An 18,153-nucleotide genomic window follows, 5' to 3' on the forward strand; every position below is an offset into this window, starting at 1 on the left:
ATCTACCATTCATTTAAATCGGATGGTGACAATACATGTCACCATGAGTGGTGATGCCTACTCAGTCTTTCTTTGTCAGGAACGAAGTATCAGGACCACACACACCAAGTTCCAGTTAAGATGATTTATGGTTCATGCCTATACACAAGAATCTACTCAACTAACTCAGCACTAAAATTGGTGCTAGATAAGATTCAACTGAATTCAAAAGGGTTGTGGGAACGTAATGATTCTAGGCTGATTACTTGCTTGACTCCACCCCCAGATTCTGTCTACTCTTCTACATTCTTCGAGTCAAAAGTGTTGGACAACCCTGGGAAAACCTATACAACTGTTCTGTCCCCGTCCGACCCACACACCCAAACAGCCAGCTGAGGGTTAAAGACTTCTCCAGACACCACTTCACAGATAAGAAACTTGGCAGCAGCTCCGTAGCTGCCTGCCAAGACCTTTTACTCCAAGAACACAGAAACAAAAAACAATACACACAGTTTAAAGCCACAGCAAACTACTTCGCCAAAGATTCAGCTTTTGTCCGTCACAGAGGTCCAAATGGCCACCACCACCCTTATATAACCTGTGGGGTGTGGTCCAGTGACTCAGCTTAATCTCTGGCATACCTCCTTTTCTGCTGTGCACGCTTGTCGCGCCTACGCTGGTGTGGATCCAGCCACAACGCCTCTTCATCACTCTCCGAAACATCTGGCTCCTGGCGAATCTCAGAAACACCTGGCTCCTGGTCAATCTCTTCTCTGTCGGGAGACACCTGAGGCCTTGCCAAAGAGGAGGATCCTGGAGAGGGAGGCCTGGCCATCTCCTCTCCTTCATGTTCGGAGCCGTCTTCCTCCGATAAGAGGGGCTCACAAGACGAAGCCACAACAAAAACAGTCTTTGACAATGAATCTGCTATTGCTTTGAGTCCCGTTATTTCACATATTTTGTCTGTGGGTATTTGATTGTATTCAACCAAACAAATGAACATTTTTATTACAGTCACTTAGCAGCATTGTATTCATGATGGATTTACAAACTCAAAAACTCAGCAGTACAGTTGCAGAGAAAAAAAAAGTCTGCCTTTGAGGATCAGATTTTTAGCTTCAGGTTATTTTGTGCATCTGGATCCAGGCTAAGTCCTAGCTATGAAATCCTATTTTCAAGAATTGCTTCCTGAAAAGATCCTTTGAGATGCCACAGTGGTAATAAAAACAGGAGGATTATCTGACCAAAGATTCCTTTATAGTACCAGTGCCTCAATTTAAAAACTATATCATAAAAAATCTTAAAACCTTTGTAATCTGCAGTACAAATGCACATTTTATATTAGGGGATAATTAAGCGCCCACAAGCTAATTAAACGACATGAATGGCAACTGCATTCTCCACATAAAAGACATCTCTAGAAGCAAGTCAAGGATACGTTTTGCAGCTGGGGTTTTTGGTGAAAAAGTTTTGAGAGAGACTTAGCCTTGATCGTAAATCCAGTTAATGCTATGAGCTAAATATGGTACATAATGCATACATGTATACTCAACCAGCATACATTTTTCCTCTTTGGAAAGAGTATTTATAGCAAGAGTAAGCAAAATGGCCTGCTTTCATGTTTCCAATCTCCAATTTGGTGAGGAACAACCCTTTCTAAAATTATTCTCAAACGGCTCTGGAAAGAGCTGATGATATGTAGGTGGCACCACTGTGTAGAGCAAGGGTCTTCAAACTTGGCCCTTTTACGACTTGTGGACTTCAACTCCCAGAATTCCTCAGCCAGGCATGCTGGCTGAGGAATTCTGGGAGTTGAAGTCCACAAGTCGTAAAAGGGCCAAGTTTGAAGACCCCCTGGTGTAGAGCAAGCCTAGGACACTTGCAAGCCTGAATTGAAAAAAATAAGATGGTTACCCCTCTGTGGGAGTACCCAAGAGCCACAACTTAAACCTCCAGTGGTTGCCTTCTCACCATTTACTAACAAGCTTAGTTGGATTCTTCGTGGATTTATTGGTTTTTGGCTCAGTGAGTAGTGTGAATCTGGGACGCATTTGGAAAGCATGTGATTCAGCATATTGTGCAAATTCAGAAAATAAGTCAGTGTGTTGTGTGATCAAGCCATTAGTTCTCTGTCGTGATTTTCATTCATAGACCCTCCAGATGCCGATAAATAGCACCAGAAAGATGTAGAATGTTTTGCTCTTTGCTGGATCAATTAGTAGGGACAATGTCCATCCAATCCAGCAGAAGACTGATCCTCTAATGACGTCTAAGCTATCCAAGTGAGAAGAATCCTAGGAGATCAGGTTGCTATTAATGGGAACACCTTCCTGATGTTCTTTTGTCTATGAACCACCTTGGCGTATGTATCGAGGTGTATGTACTGTATATATGCAAGTCATCCTCATTTAGTGACAATAGGGACCAGCAACTTGGTTGCTATGGGAAGCAGTCACAACCTACCTGCCTATGATCCTACTTCAACTTTCTTTTGCTTTCCTGGACCTGCAAAAGTCATGAATGTGAAGATTGATCCTAAAGTTACTTTTTTCATCATTGCAGTCACTGCAAATAGTTGTAAAATGAGGCATTTGCAGATTGAGGAGTACCTCATTAATGATTCACCTGTGGAGATGGTTACCAGCATCAAATTCCTGGGTGTGCAGCTAATGAGTAGGCTGGCTTGGTCACTCAACAGTGGGAAATTGGTGAAGCGGGCACAGCAGCGCCTGCATTTTCTGCATCGCATGAGAAAAGCACATCTTCCTTCCCCTGTCCTGATCACTTTCTACAGGGGGACGATCGAGGGCATCCTGTCCTACAGCATCACAGTCTGGTTTGGAAGCATCCCTGCTTCAGACAGGAAGGCGGTGCAGAGAGTGGTGAGGACGGCAGAAAAGATCACTGGCAGTTCCCTCCCTCCCATCCAGGACATAGCACAGAAGTGTTGCTTGAGCAGGGTCCGTAAGATTATCTGGGACACTACACATCCTCTTCACGACCTGTTTTCCTTGTTATCTTCTGGGAGGAGGGGGCTTTGTGGTGTCCGTAGCAGAACTTCCAGATTCAGCCATAGTTTCATTCCATACAGCATTAACTTTGTGAACTCTCAAGCTTCCTCCTTCCGTTATGTATTCAAGATGGACAGCGATTAATATTCATTTGTTACGTATATGTAGGGGTGTGGGTCTATACATATGTTGTATATAGTATGTTTAAGTGTGTGTCATGTATGTGTTTCACTTTGAGAGCGGGCAACTAAATTTCATTTTTGATGTATGTCATTGTGCCCACAGTAAAAAAATGACAATAAAGGTCATCTTATCTTATCTTATCTTATCTTATCTTATCTTATCTTATCTTATCTTATCTTATCTTATCTTATCTTATCTTATCTTATCTTATCTTATCTTATCTTATCTTATCTACCTGTATGGCTGCCAAGTCAGAGCCCTGCAGGTTTTCTCGGCAAGATTTTGGAAGTGGCAAAATTCTGCAGTTTTCTTGGCAGCTGCCACATATATACAGTGGTTGCGGCATCCTGGGGTCATGTGATCGCCCTTTGCAAGCTTCCCAGTGGTTTCTAACCAGCAAAGTCAAAGGGGAAGCCAGATTCGCTTAATGACCTTGGGAAAAATGCTGTAAAGTTGGGCATGGCTCACTATAAACAACTGCCTTGCTCAGGAGCAGAAATCCTGGACCCAGTCGTGGCTCTACGTCAAGGATTATTTTAAGTCTGGAATTGTTATTCAAAGGCTGCAGGAAAAAAAAATTGCCATTCTGGAGTAGTACGATTTGGGATCTGCAAAAAAAAATCAACTTGGAGATGGATGTTTGCGGAAAGTTCTGTTAGGCTAATCGGTATTTAAAATGCCCCGTACTTTTCAAAGCTATAGGTAACTAACATCATTTAAAAGAACCTGAGATTTATGTACGATGTGCAGTGAAGGCAGCTGACATCTAATGAATGGTTTACCCCCTTCGCCTTTTACCAGCTGAAAAGATTGGGGGGGGGGTGTTAGAAATAATTACATGATCTCAAAGTAAAAGGCCTTCATTTCTTCTATAAGCGAGACACCAAGCGACCTAATTAAATACCATGTATTTTATATCTTGCATGGATAGCAATAATTAAATCGGAGCTGAACTCTGGAGTGCAAAAAGCAACCGAGGTCTAATAATTAGGCATTGCCCATTGCGTTCCCAGTAAGCTTTGGAGCTGGTGGGCTCCAAATCTGTTTTGTTAGATTCCGCTAGAATGAAATAATCAGAGATTTTTCTAGCCTGCCTTTAAAAGTGCTTCAAGGTTGCGCTTCTGATGGGGGGGGGGGGGTTGAAAGAACCAACTCGGTAGACAATAACAAAAATATTACAAACATCTGATTAAAACAATACTCCACAAGCACAAGTAAAGAGGCATGAGAGTCAGACAGTAGATCATTTCTCTATTTACTATTTAAATCTGGTCTAAAATAGCAGCAGATGATTAAAGGGGTCAGATATAATTAAGAGTTGTTACAGGCTTGGAAGAAAAAGAGAGGCTTCAGCTGTACTTTATAGGAAGCTAAAGATGGTCCCAAATGAAAATGGTTAGTAAAGAAGTGAAGTAAATTTTGATTTTTAGAAAAAAAAATCCTTGCTGGGTAGCCATTGTAGGAGCTAAACCTTCTCCAGTAGATCTGAATCTGCAGAGGCAGTAAAAGTGAGGAAGAGAGTGAGGAACTCAGCTCAGTTTGACATCACCCTGCCAACAAAAGTGCGTATAATCAAGGCCATGGTTTTCCCAGTTGCAATGTATGGCTGTGAAAGTTGGACCATAAGAAAGGCAGAACACGAAAGAATGGAGGCCTTTGAACTCTGGTGCTGGAGAAGACTCCTGCGAGTCCCCTGGACTGCAAGGCGATCAAACCGGTCGGTCCTAGAGGAGATCAACCCCGACTGCTCTTTAGAAGGCCAGATCCTGAAGTGGAAACTCAAGTCTTTGGCCACCTAATGAGAAGGAAGGACTCACTGGAGAAGAGCCTGATGCTGGGAAAGATGGAGGGCAAGAGAAGAAGGGGACGCCAGAGAATGAGGGGGCTGGATGGAGTCACTGAAGCAGTAGGCATGAGTTTAAATGGAATCCAGAAGATGGTAGAGGACAGGAAGGCCTGGAGGAACGTTGTCCATGGGGTCGCGATGGGTCGGACATGACTTCGCAACTAACAACAACAAGTTTAATGAAAAGGACTAGGGGTGACATGATAGCAGTGTTCCAATATCTAAGGGGTTGCCACAAAGAAAAGGAGATCAACCTATTTTTCAAAGCACCTGAAAGCAGGACAAGAAACTAATCAAGGAGAGAACCAACCTGGAACTAAGGAGAAACTTCCTAACAGTGAGAACAATCAACCAGTGGAACGTCTTGCCTCTAATATGTTGTGGGTGCTTCATCCCTGGAGGCTTTTAAGAAGAGACTGGACAGCCACTTGTCTGAAATGGTATAGGGTCTCCTGCATGAGTAGGGGGTTGGACTAGAAGACCTCCAAGGTCCCTTCCAGCTCTATTCTGATTCTGATTCACTTCCATTCCATATGTATCCAGCAAATAGAAAGTAATTATATCCAGTTTCAGACGCAGGACTCTGAAGAATATGTCACACATAATCTGGTGTTTGCATGACATTCTTAATTAGATTAGTTAAACCCCCAGTGGTTGCCTTCTCACCATTTACTAACAAGCTTAGTTGGGTTCTCCTTGAGTCTGTTTGTTTTTGGTTCAGTGAGTGGTGTGAATCTGGGACCTATTTGGAAAATATGTGATTCAGCAAGTTGTGCAAATTCAAAAAATAAGTCAGTGTATTGTGTGATCAAGCCTTCACCTCTCTCTCTCTCTCTCTCTCTCTCTCTCTCTCTCTCTCTCTCTCTCTCTCTCTCTCTCTTGTGTTTTTCACTCACAAACCCTCCCAATGCCCTTAATTTCTGCATCTCTCCTTTGAAGGACTTCCTGGCCTTGATTTCTCGTGACTTGATCACTCTCTCAGGGATGTGTGTGTGTGTGTGTTTGTGAAAGGACTTGCCTCAGACACGGAGAAGGGAAAGAAAAACCAGGAGGGGAAAACGAGATCCATTTTTAACAAGCAAAGAGAGAAAGCATTGTATTTATGAGAAGGAAATGCATTCTGTCCTTTGGATGATTTAAAAATGTGGAGAACAGCAGTGCAATCATGCAGAAACCGGCTGAATAATTTCATATGGCTGTTAAACATCCTGAAACAATGGGAAAAGTTCAAGCGAGCATTTGAGAGAAAGAAGCATTTACAGGAGTCAGTTTCGTAACTAAATAAAAAGTTGCTTGGAAATGGTTATTTATTTATTTTTAATGACTGTACATCCATATTCATGACTTTGGGGGTTCTTTATAAAACCTTTGTCTGCACTTAGTATCAATGGAGAATTTACTCCATCGAGATACACACTATTACAGAATCTGCCTTTTCTGTAACCTCTCACTGATAAAATACTTTTGGGGGGTGTATGTTTTTCCCCTCCTTTAGGACAAAATCTCGTCTGTCTGAATTTGTAATGTTTGCTATCTAATAGGTTGCAAAAAATTGACCTTGAATATTCTATAATTCCTTGCTACCGTCTTGTGACTATCTGGATTTTTACACTCCAGATCACCTATTCCTTACTCAGCAACTTTAAGCTAGGTGGACTTCAATGCCCAGAATTCTCCAGGCAGTAGAGCTGGCTGGGGAATTCTGGGTATTGAATTCCACCCTGCTTAAAGTTGCTGAGGTTGAGAAACACTGTCTTAATTTATAGAGAGCTAAAAACTTTTCATAAGGAGAAAAATACTGTAACTGCATCGTTCCTAATATTTTTTCTATCTCTTCTTTTTTCCCCTGTGCTAAAAGTATTTAATCAACACCCAAGGCTTCCTTACCCAACAATTCTAAAAATCAAAAAGTATTTCTATATAGCTTTTTTCCTTCTCTCTAGTGCGCAGCAAGACAAGCCAGCATTTTCCACCCAGGATCAAATCGCAGAACAAGGATTAATGTGGTTAATTTGGGGAAATGATTGTTAAATAATTTTAAATAAATTATAATTTCCAAATGTCAGTTGCTAAATAATTGTCAAATGCCAATCGCATCATTGAAACAAAACATTAATTGGTAAAAATAAAGGTTTTTCATTTCTTTCTCCCCAAAAAGTGAGGGTGAAAACTTCATGCCCCAAAACACCGTAGGTATGTATGTTTCTTTCAGGAAAAAAAAAAAACCAAAACCCGATGGATATTATTTTTTTATATTGCAGTGGCTAAAACCACCACTGAAGTGAGTGCCAGCTCTTAATTTAAGAGAAAGTTTTTCACACATTGACACTTAATTTAATTTTAGTCCCCTCCAGGAGGTGAGGGAGGAAATATTTGATACATGTAAATCAAATACAACATCAGGGGTTATATATATTTCTCCACAGTATTATATGTTTCTCTTCTGAAGATTCTTTCCAGTTTAAAAATAAAACCAGACAGGCACCGACTTTCAAATTATGTACCTGGAACAATTTAACCAACAACCCCCTGTTGAAGGAAAAGTCTTCATCATAGTTCAGTCCAAGCCGGGAATAAACAACATGGCGACTGCTTTAGAAAGAAGGTTGCAGTTTATTGAAGAGGAGAGCCAGATAGAAAGATGGCTCTGGAAGAAAAGAGAGAGAGCACATGTAGGGTGTGGGTTTTTATACCCTCTGGAGCCTTTTGTTTGGAGTTGTTCCTATGGCATGACCTTTGACCTGAGTCTGAGTGTGCCCTTTGGTATCTGTGGATTAATCCTATTATGTCCTGTCTTAGAGTTTGGGTGGGGTATGTAGATTTTAGGTGTCTTTGTCTTCTTACTCTTCTAGCTTCAACCTTCTTGAATGGTTTACATCTGCATTTCTACAGAGCTGGTTTCTGCTTGGGGGAGAGAGACTTGGGGCCATTAAGAAAACTGGGCATGCTTTTCTGCCTTTTTAATATTTCCTTCTCTGGGGGGGCGCTGACTTCCCACACCCCAATCTCATGCGCAAGTATCCAAAGGCAGTCTAGACAAGGGACTTTTAATCAAATATGGATTTGTATATGGATACAATATGCTGGGGAAAAAAGCAAAGTATCAAAGCAATTCACCTCGATACCTGAAACTGTCGCTGTTTTGCCTCTCAAAGACTCGGGTGCAATTCTAGAACCCCTCCAAAACTTGATATGCAAATTCTATATTTTAATGTGACCGAAAAGAGAAATGATTCATTGCCTACTGAGCACTTGTGCTAATTGCGTTTAATTAATGTAATTTAATTTGAGCTTGACTGTCATTGAAACGAAATGCCACCCAATTTTTCACTGGACCCACCTCCTTTTTGACAGACAACCCAAAGGCCAAAGAGAAGTTGCAGCTTCAAAATGTTTCTGCATCCTGTTGCAGAAACTTCTTTTTATTATGTTTGATAGGTAATATTAGAAGCTCCTGTCCTCAGAAATGGATATCTGAGAACATGTACATCTCTCTCTCTCTCTCTCTCTCTCTCTCTCTCTCTCTCTCTCTCTCTCTCTCTCTCTCTCTCTCTCTCTCTATGTTCATGCCTGCAGAAGCAAGATACACACAAAAAATACTTTTCCATATCCCATAATTCAAATCACTGCATTGGAAAGAAGAAGAATAGAATCCGAGGACTTTCTCGTCCATCCACCTGCCAAAGCCAGGAGACTTTATTCCACCTTGGACAAATGATTGTCCAATCTCTTCCTAAAAACCTCCACTGATGGAGCCTCCTAAACTTCTGGAGGCAATCTGGTCCACTGATTAATAATTCTAACGGGCAGGGAATTTCTCCTTAGTTCTAGGTTGGTTCTGTCCTTGATTAGCTTCAATCCATTGCTTCTTGTCCTTCCCTCTGGTTCTTTCAAGAATAAGTTGACCCCTCTCTTCCCTTTGACAGCCTGAAAATTACTGGAAGACTTGATGGCCAGTTGAGACCTCTTTGATCATGTGTGTGTGTGTTGTGTGTGTGTGTGTAGTTTTCTTAACTGTAACGTGTATATGTGTGTGTATGTGTGTGTGTGTATATATACAGTATATGTGTGTGTGTTTTAGTATTCTTAATTGTAACGTGTGTGTGTGTGCATGTGTATGTGTGTGTATATATATATATGTTTTTAGTATTCTTAATTGTAACATAAGATAAGATAAGATAACCTTTATTGTCATTTTTATACTGTGAGCACAATGGCACACATCAAAAATGAAATTTAGTTGCCTGCTCTCAAAGTGAAACACATACATGACACACACCTAAACATACTATGAACAACATATGTATAGACCCACATCCCTACGTATACGTAGCAAATAAATATTAAATATTGTCCATCTTGAATATATAACGGAAGGAGGAAGCTTGAGAGTTCGCAAGGTTAATGCTGTATGGAATACACACATGCAGATATATATATATACACATATATACATATACATATATACACATATACATATACATACATACACATACACACACGTTACAATTAAGAATACTAAAAACATTTTAAAACAGCAAAAAAAAACCAAAACCTAAAAACACTAAAAAAACATCCAGATTAAACATACATCTTGGGTTGTCAGCTGTATAAATTCTCTGGAAGACATTATGTCTTTAGGATAATATTTTCCCAGCCCTTTGGTTCATCTATAGAAGAGTGTTATTTTTGGAGCCACAGCTTGGACTTGGAGGCGCGATCGCTGTGCCATGTATGTATGTATGTGTGCACATGTACATACACATACACAGGCCAAGCATGAATAAATGAATTCAGTCCAATTGGGGAATTGAGACTGTTGGCCATAAAAGGTTTGGCTCCAATCTCCGCCATGAAAGATTTGGTTTAATGCTCCATTACACAATTATGAATAACAGGTAATTTCCCCACCCCATCCTCTCTGAAAGTACGCATTAATTTCTCAGTCACGGGTCACTCCAAAAAGAAAAAAGAAAAAAAAAACCCAAGAAGGCTGGACCTATTGTTCCTAGCTGAAAAGCAAAGAGGATTAAGTAATGACATTCTTATTAAGAAGGGTTGATGAATGAAATGCAATAATTAAGTTCCTTTTGTTCTTCCCAATGGCATTCAGAATTGTTAATCTATAACTGGCCAGGGTATAGATCTGCATGCATCCATCATAAAGTAAGTGCTCAAACAGGCACGTTGCATTTTGATACACAGAATGGAAAGGAATTTGTTTGGGTGATAATGTGAAATTACCTTCAAATGAAGTTTCACAAGAGTTTAGTTTAGGGAGTGTATTGGATTGTGCTAGACAACTTTTCCAAGTTAACTGTGCAAAGGTTTTGAATTTGTAGTGATATTCCTGCAAGGTTACAAGCGGCACTCAAAATGTGCAGTGTGTATTCTTTATTTTTTTTAAAAAAAATATGTTTTATTCATTTTTTTCACATAATCGCCTTAAAATTCGTGTTATCTGGGTTTATATTTAAAAAACAATCAATAACAATTGGTTTCTATAATTCTACAGTCCACATAATAGCTTTGCTTGATGTTCTCTTCTTCCAAAAATGTTCGCTTTTGCCAACCTTGAATTAATACAATTCTTATTATTTGGATAAATAGCAATTAAATAGAGACCTTTTTCTAATATTTCTGCAAATAATAACCACAGTGTGTATTCTTACAAGGCAAAACTTTGGGAAGTAGCATGGCACTTCTAGACAATTGTTAGCCAGAAAATAATAATAATAATAATAATAATAATAATAATAATAATAATAATAATAATAATAATAATAATAATAATAATAATAATAATAATAATAATAATAAAGTTGGAAGGGACCTTGGAGGTCATCTAGGCCAACCCCCTGCTCAGGCAGGAAACCCTATACCATTTCAGACAAATGGCTGTCCAGTCTCTTCTTAAAAACTTCCAGTGTTGGAGCATTCACTGCTTCTGGAGGCAGGTTGTTCCACTGGTTAATTGTTCTAACTGTCAGGAAGTTTCTCCTTAGTTCTAGGTTGATGATGGTAGAGAATGAGGTGGCGGGATGGAGTCACTGAAGCAGCAGGCGTGAGCTTAAATGGACTCCAGAAGATGGTAGAGGAATGTTGTCCATGGGGTCACGATGGGTTGGACATGACTTCGCAACTAACAACAACAGCCTTGTGAACTCTAAAGCTTCCTCCTTCCATTATATATTCAAGATAGACAGTGACTAATATTTATATGTTACTTATTCGTAAGGATGTAGGTCTATACCTATGTTGTATGTAGTATGTTTAAATGTGTATTATGTACGTGTACACTTTGAGAGCAAGCAACTAAATTTCATTTTTAACTGTGCCATTGTGCCCACAGTAAAAAATGACAATAAAGGTTATCTATCTAAATTGGACTAAAGGGGAATCGGGCTTGATGGAGTGGAATATGCAGATACGTGTAGTCCTCAACTTACAATCATTCATTTAGTGACCATTCAAAGTTACAATAGCACTGAAAAAAATGACTTGCCAGTGGTTGTTGCCCTTACAATGGTCACAGCTACCCCGCAGTCATGTGATCAAAAGTTGACGCAACTCACTTATCAACTGCCTGGCTTAGCAAACAGAAATTCTGGTCCCAGTCTCAGTTGTAAGTTGAGGACTACTTACTGAGTAGTGCTGAGATGGGGTGCAGTTGAATTGTCCTGCCTCCATCAGATTCCCCTGCCCACCAGGACAGCCCTCCACAGAAGAGACCCTCGACATGCAAAATCCTACAAATCTTGGGAATATATAGAAGGCTAAAGTGAAAGAGTTCTTCTTTACATAATGGGTGGTTCAGGACATATTTTTAGTAGATATGAGCCTATAATTATGTACGCTTGACAGTCTTGAAGGACGAGGTTATGATTACATAATACCAGTTATTTTTGATTGGGTGAAACGCATTTTTGGTTTCTAACTCAGTCTAGCGACTCACTTGCAAGGGAAGCCAGCTCAGTTGAGTTTTGTCGAGGATAATGAAGGGAACTGTAAAATAATTTGATAAACCTTAGTTCAACCACTTCTTGATCTTGGATAGCTGCAAAAAAACGTGCAGAGGGGGAAATCATGAGAAATTTTAAAAGGAAGGAGGAAAAACCCAACATTTTCTCTCGCCTTTAAAAGAGTATATTGTTTTAATCTGCAAGAAAATTAAATGAGAAGTTGCAGAATTGGGTTATGACACTAATGGAATGATATCAGAAGGAGGAATAAGAAAGAATAACAGAATAACGGCATTGGAAGGGACCTTGGAGATCTTCTAGTCCAACCCCCTGCTCAAGCAGGACACCCTATACCGTTCTCGACTTTTTTTTAAACCTTCCCCTCTCCCTTTATTTATTTAAAAATAAATAATTTCATGTCTGTTTTTTTAAAATGAATGCATTTTCTGATAATATCGGTAACAGTTAAAACCTTTGATAAAAAAAGGAGGATTAGAATACTATACCAAATAGAGAAATAAAATAAAACAAGAAATAAAATCAAAACAATTGCCAGACAGAGTTTAGAAAATTCTTTTTCTCTTGACCCAGGTAGGAAGGATGAGATTGGTCACGTTAATCCTCCCTGTTTCTGTTCTTTGTCGAGCACATTGCTGGATCTGACCAGCTGAGTCAAGTTTGTTTTTGTTTTTTTTTATCATGCGACAATATTGATGGAAGAAAACAGCAAACAGCTCTAGCAAAAATCAATGAGTATCTCCAAAGCTCTCGCAAAATAAAATACCAAATAGCTGTTAGATCTGAAAGTAAAATAATCGATTCGATTAAATGAATTAAGATGGGCGCATTTAAACTGAGAGAGGTACAATGCTCCAGAAAAATGAAATTTTCAAAGTTTTAGCTGGGTGGACAATGCAAAAAAAATCAATCCCAGAATTGAACATAGAATAATAAAGTTGGGAGGATCTCGAAGGTCTTCTAATCCAACTCGATTAGAGAAGGAGTAGGAGACCCTATACCAGGGGTCTGCAACCACAATAGCTGGCTGAGGCATTCTGGGAACTGAAGTCCACAAGTCTTAAAGTTGCCAAGGTTGCAGACCCCTGACTTAAGTGACATGGAAAGAAAATTCCGTAACTCTGTAGCTGTCCCTCATTAAAAAGGAAAACCTTTAGAAAAATGGAGGACATGAAACTTGAGACTTTAAATAACGACAAATTAATTCAGCGATAGGCTGGCTGTCCAAGAGATATTTGAACATAGCATAGCTGGCTGAGGAATTCTGGGAGCTGAAGTTCACAGGTCTTAAAGTTGTCAAAGTTGCAGACCCCTGCCCTATACCATTTAGAAAAATGGTTGTCCAATCGCTTTTTGAAAGTCTCCAGTGATGGAGCACCCACAATTGCTGAAGGAGAGATGTTCCATTGGTTGATTGCTCTCACCCTTTAGGAAATGTCTCCTTAGTTCTAGGTTGCTTCTCTTCTTGGTTAGTTTTCATCCATTGTTTCTTGTCTTGCCTTTTGCTACTTTGGAAAATAGTTTGACCCCCTCATCTTTGTAGGAAACCCCGCAAATATTGGAACACTGTTGTTATGTCTCCCCTAGCCCTTCTTTTCATTAGACTAGACCAGGGGTAGGCAACTTTGGCTCTTTTATGACTCGTGGACTTCAACTCCCAGAATTCCTGAGCCAGCCATGCTGAGGGGAAAGGGAGAAGTTTCCAAGCTGAGCCATGCTGGCTCAGGAATTCTGGGAGTTGAAGTCCAGGAGTCATAAAAGAGCCAAGGTTGCCTACCCCTGGACTAGACCAGCCTTTCCTACTTGGTAACCTGGAAGGAAACGGGCTGCTGGCACCCGCTTGATGCGTGCATGCGCAAACGGGACCACTAGCACCCTCATGGTGGTGCTACAGCAAGTGGGGGGGGGGTGTTCACCAGCTATTTCCGTGACCTGGTGGCTAACAGGCCACGGCCTGGGTACCAGGCCACGGACCATAAGTTGGGGACCCCTGGACTACACATACCCAATTTCTGTAATTGTTCTTTGCATGTTTTAGCCTCCAGCTCGCTAAATATTGTTGCTGCTCTTCTCTGCACTCTTTCCAGAGTCTCAATTGCAAATGTTAAGTCTCATGATTTGAAACTTAGAGATCTTTTTTTCCCCATTGCTGGAATTTCTTCCATAACGGGGCATATTTTTTAACCATTTTGTCATTCCAATTTCTCTTTTCTGTTTCTATCTTAGCATTCTTTGGGTTGTGTTTTTCTCCTTATTGAAATGGAGTTGCACTGATTCCAGCCCTTTTCTTAGCAAAGCAAGAACAGGGATTGAGGACAATGGGTTGACTCTTGCACATTCTCTTCAAAGTCTCAGCTGGGCCAAAAGTTCTCTCTTTCCCACCTTTTTTTTTTGGTCTGTGTTTTTCCTATTAAATTTTACTTTTCAATTTCCTGCACAGAGAAACCAACTGACTTTGAGGCTGGAGATTTAACTTTGGCTTATTTGACGGATATTCCTTTGATACAATCATGCAAAGTCTTTTGTACATTTAGCCTTGACTCCATTTTCAGAATTAATTGTCGTCTTCAGCTTTGGAGCAGATACTTCTTACTAGATCCCTGAAAAGAGGAATGAGCCATGACTATATTTGGAGAGAAGGAATATTAAGCTATCCCATCCGTGGTAAACTACTGTTGTAATCTATGGGATGATTTTGTCATTTAGAAGATGAGGGGAAGAAATGAAAGATGACTCATACCCAATTAAACATCCAAATTTTGCAAAAGGCTTTCATCTGTTTCTCTGGAAGTATGTAAAGCTGCATTTCATCATAGGCCTTTCAAAATGTACAGTAATTGAGATATTATCATGTCAGCTTGTATCTTCCAAAATATGGAAACCAAATGTGAATCTTATTACCAGATCCTAATTGCTTCTCCTTGATCCAACGGTTCTTTAAATATATACATATATATATATGGATGCATTTCTTATATGTTGCCAAAACTGACGGGGACTACATGTCTCAGGACATTAGGCAGACAAGGGATTGAATAAAGAGTTGGTGAACTTGAATAGGTTCAAAGTCTTCTTTTCAAAACAAAAAAGGAAAGGAAGGGAAAGGAAAGGAAAGGAAGAAAGAGCTGTTAAGGTAATAAGTAAATTGCTTTCTGTTGGCTTTATTCAAATACAGAAGAGAAGGTTTGTGGTCTAGGGTTGAACTGTGGAGTCCTTGATGTTCTCTGAGTTTTCTTGCAGAAGTTTCATGACCTAACTAGATAATGTCATTGGTATTAGAAGGGAGTAGGGTTTGTAGAGGAAGAGGAGAGGGAGGGGGTGGGCATGGGGGAGGAAGAGGGGGACGGGAGGATGAGGAGGACTGTGGGGTCCTTGGTGCTCTCTGAGCTTGATGGTTTTCTTGCAGATGTTTCATTATCCAACTGGGTAACATCCTCAGTGCTCACTAACATTGATGATGTTGCCTAGATGGATATTGAAACTTCTGCAAGAAAAGCAACCAAACCTGCAGAGCACTAAGAATCCACAGTTTGTTTCAACATTGTCGGAGCTATATCCAGCAGTGGATTTCTTGGTGGGTAGCCTTTGTTGAATTTCACGTCTCCAAAAGTTGCAAGCCAAATTCAGCTCAATTTTTAAAAAACAAAAATGGTAGATATGGAGGGGTCCTTAGTGCTCCCTGATCTTGGTTGTTTTCTTGGAGACGTTTCATTACCCAAACAAGGTAACATCACCAGTGCACCGTGCACCAAGGACTCTTCATTTCAACCCTGAGCTAGAAATATTCTCCTTTATAGTAGATATTATATGCCTTTTAAGAAGTGAAAACCAACCTAAGTTGCCTGTAATTTAGATAGATAGGTAATGAGATAGATAGATAGATAGATAGATAGATAGATAGATAGATAGATAGATAGATAGATAGATAGATAGATAGATAGATGATAGATAGATAGATAGATAGATAGATAGATAGATAGATAGATAGATAGATAGATAGGGAGGGAGGGAGGGAGGGAGGGAGGGAGGGAGGGAGAGAGACAGACAGACAGACAGACAGACAGACAGACAGACCGACCATGCTATTGGTTGTAGTATTCCAATGAGTGGGATGTTTTAAAAGGCATTCAAGCCATGATCAATAGCAAAATGTTTTGCTCTTCTGCCAAAAGCACAACCAGAAAAAAAGTATTGTGTGCCAAGCAGATCATTGGACCTCTTGATGAGGGTTTTTCCCCCCCTAAGTGTATATCTATGTCTTCCTAAGATAACTTTCTAACTGATGCGAGATGCTGGTTGTTGGATAAGATGCTTTGTCTCAACCCTAATCCAAGGTCTAACTTTCCACACTAAAGCCCCATCTTAACTCACTCCACTGTCTCTTCTATCCATCACTAATGAAAGGGATAAAAGAGGAGGGGGGGGTTCTTGGGAAATGGAGGCCCAATAACCCTATGCAGAAGTTTACATGTCTTAGGATCATCACATTAATGTTCTGAGTTAGCTTATCATTCTTTGGGTTGTGTTTTGTCCGTATTGAAATCAAATTGCATTGATTCCCCCCTCCCCTTTTTTTTTCTCAGCAAACCAAGCTGGGTCCCTATTGAGGACAATCGGTTGACTCCTGCACATTCTCTTCCAATTCTCAGATGGGCCAAAAGTTCTCTCTTTCCCACCTCTTTTCTTTTTGTGTCTCTTTCCTATTAAAGGGGAATGCATTTGCTGGATGTCTGACACAAGAGAGAAAGCCTTTACACTTTTATGATCGCTTTGTTTACAAGTGTATGTTGCACACAAAGCTGCTGGCTTTTAATTTTATGGCGGGGCGAAACAGCTAATCTGTTTTGACATGCCATCCAGAAAGGCACTTCATTCAGTATATGGACTAACTCATCCATAAGTCATTTCTTTTATACGCATGTACTGGTGTGCCCAGGCCCAAAAAAGAAGAAGAAGAAGAATTATATCGGCTGTGCGGTTTGAATGATAATGGTCATTAATATGGCGAATTGAGGGTCAAGATATTCATCCCACATATCAAATCCCCTTCTCAATGGGAATAGTCCCATCAGCTGTCAGATTCCATTAAATATATCCCCCAGACCTACTGACCAGCTGACGGCAGAGAAACTCCAAGCCATACACCCACTATTAGCATTATAAAATGTGAAATCAACTGGAAGGAAAGAAAGCAGAGCTGAAAACATAAGGAGGGGAAGGAAATAATCGGGAATGCCCCTTGTGTCTTTTGAAACTGAAATCCAAATCGTTAAAATATATCCCTGTAAAATACCAGGGTGGAAAACTCCTCGGATACAAAGGTTGGCAAACTTTTTTATTCTCCATCCCCAGTTCCAATCTTTCTTTCTTTCTTTCTTTCTTTCTTTCTTTCTTTCTTTCTTTCTTTCTTTCTTTCTTTCTTTCTTTCTTTCTTTTTCTTTCTCTCTTTCTTTCCCTCTCTCTCACTCGCTTTACCTTCTGTTAATGTGAGATTTGCATAAATGTTTCATGAGGTTAATGCAATGCATAAACCAAACAGTTTATTAAGCAACATCTGTGCTGTTTTGTATCAGATAATGCAGCCTTGTTTTCCAAGTCACTGAAATATAACCCCCTTATCGTAAGGTTGGAGGTTGTTAAAAATGCTTGTTTTTCCCCCAAAGCCTGTGATCGCAGCTGACATTTTTAGCAGATGCCAGGGCAAGAGAGAGAGAGAGAAAGAGAGAGAGAAGCATTCCTTAATACAAACTTGTGTGCGTTAGCACCTAGGGAGACATGGAGTGGGGGGGGGGAGGTGATGGCAGAACCTAAGCACTGTTCCCATCACGCTTGGTGCGGTGCAACAGCCATGAGGCTGTGTGTCAAGGTTCCGACTGACAAACCCAACGAAGAAAGCACAGCTGAGACGAACCAACCTCTAATGCAAAACTTTATTGAGTACATCATTTTAGCACAGGTGAAAGGAAAACCAGCTCTGGTAAACTGGTGCCTAAATCAGTATATTAAAAGTATAAAGTTCCCTCCTCCCTAATAGTGCAGCTCAATTGGTGCCTAAATCAGTATATTAAAAGTATAAAGTTCCCTCCTCCCTAATAGTGCAGCTCAATTGGTGCCTAAATCAGTATATTAAAAGTATAAAGTTCCCTCCTCCCTA

The sequence above is a fragment of the Protobothrops mucrosquamatus genome, unplaced genomic scaffold (genome assembly GCF_001527695.2).
Source record: "Protobothrops mucrosquamatus isolate PMUCROS unplaced genomic scaffold, P.Mucros_1.0 scaffold4220, whole genome shotgun sequence".
In the NCBI taxonomy this organism is placed as follows: Eukaryota; Metazoa; Chordata; class Lepidosauria; order Squamata; family Viperidae; genus Protobothrops; species Protobothrops mucrosquamatus.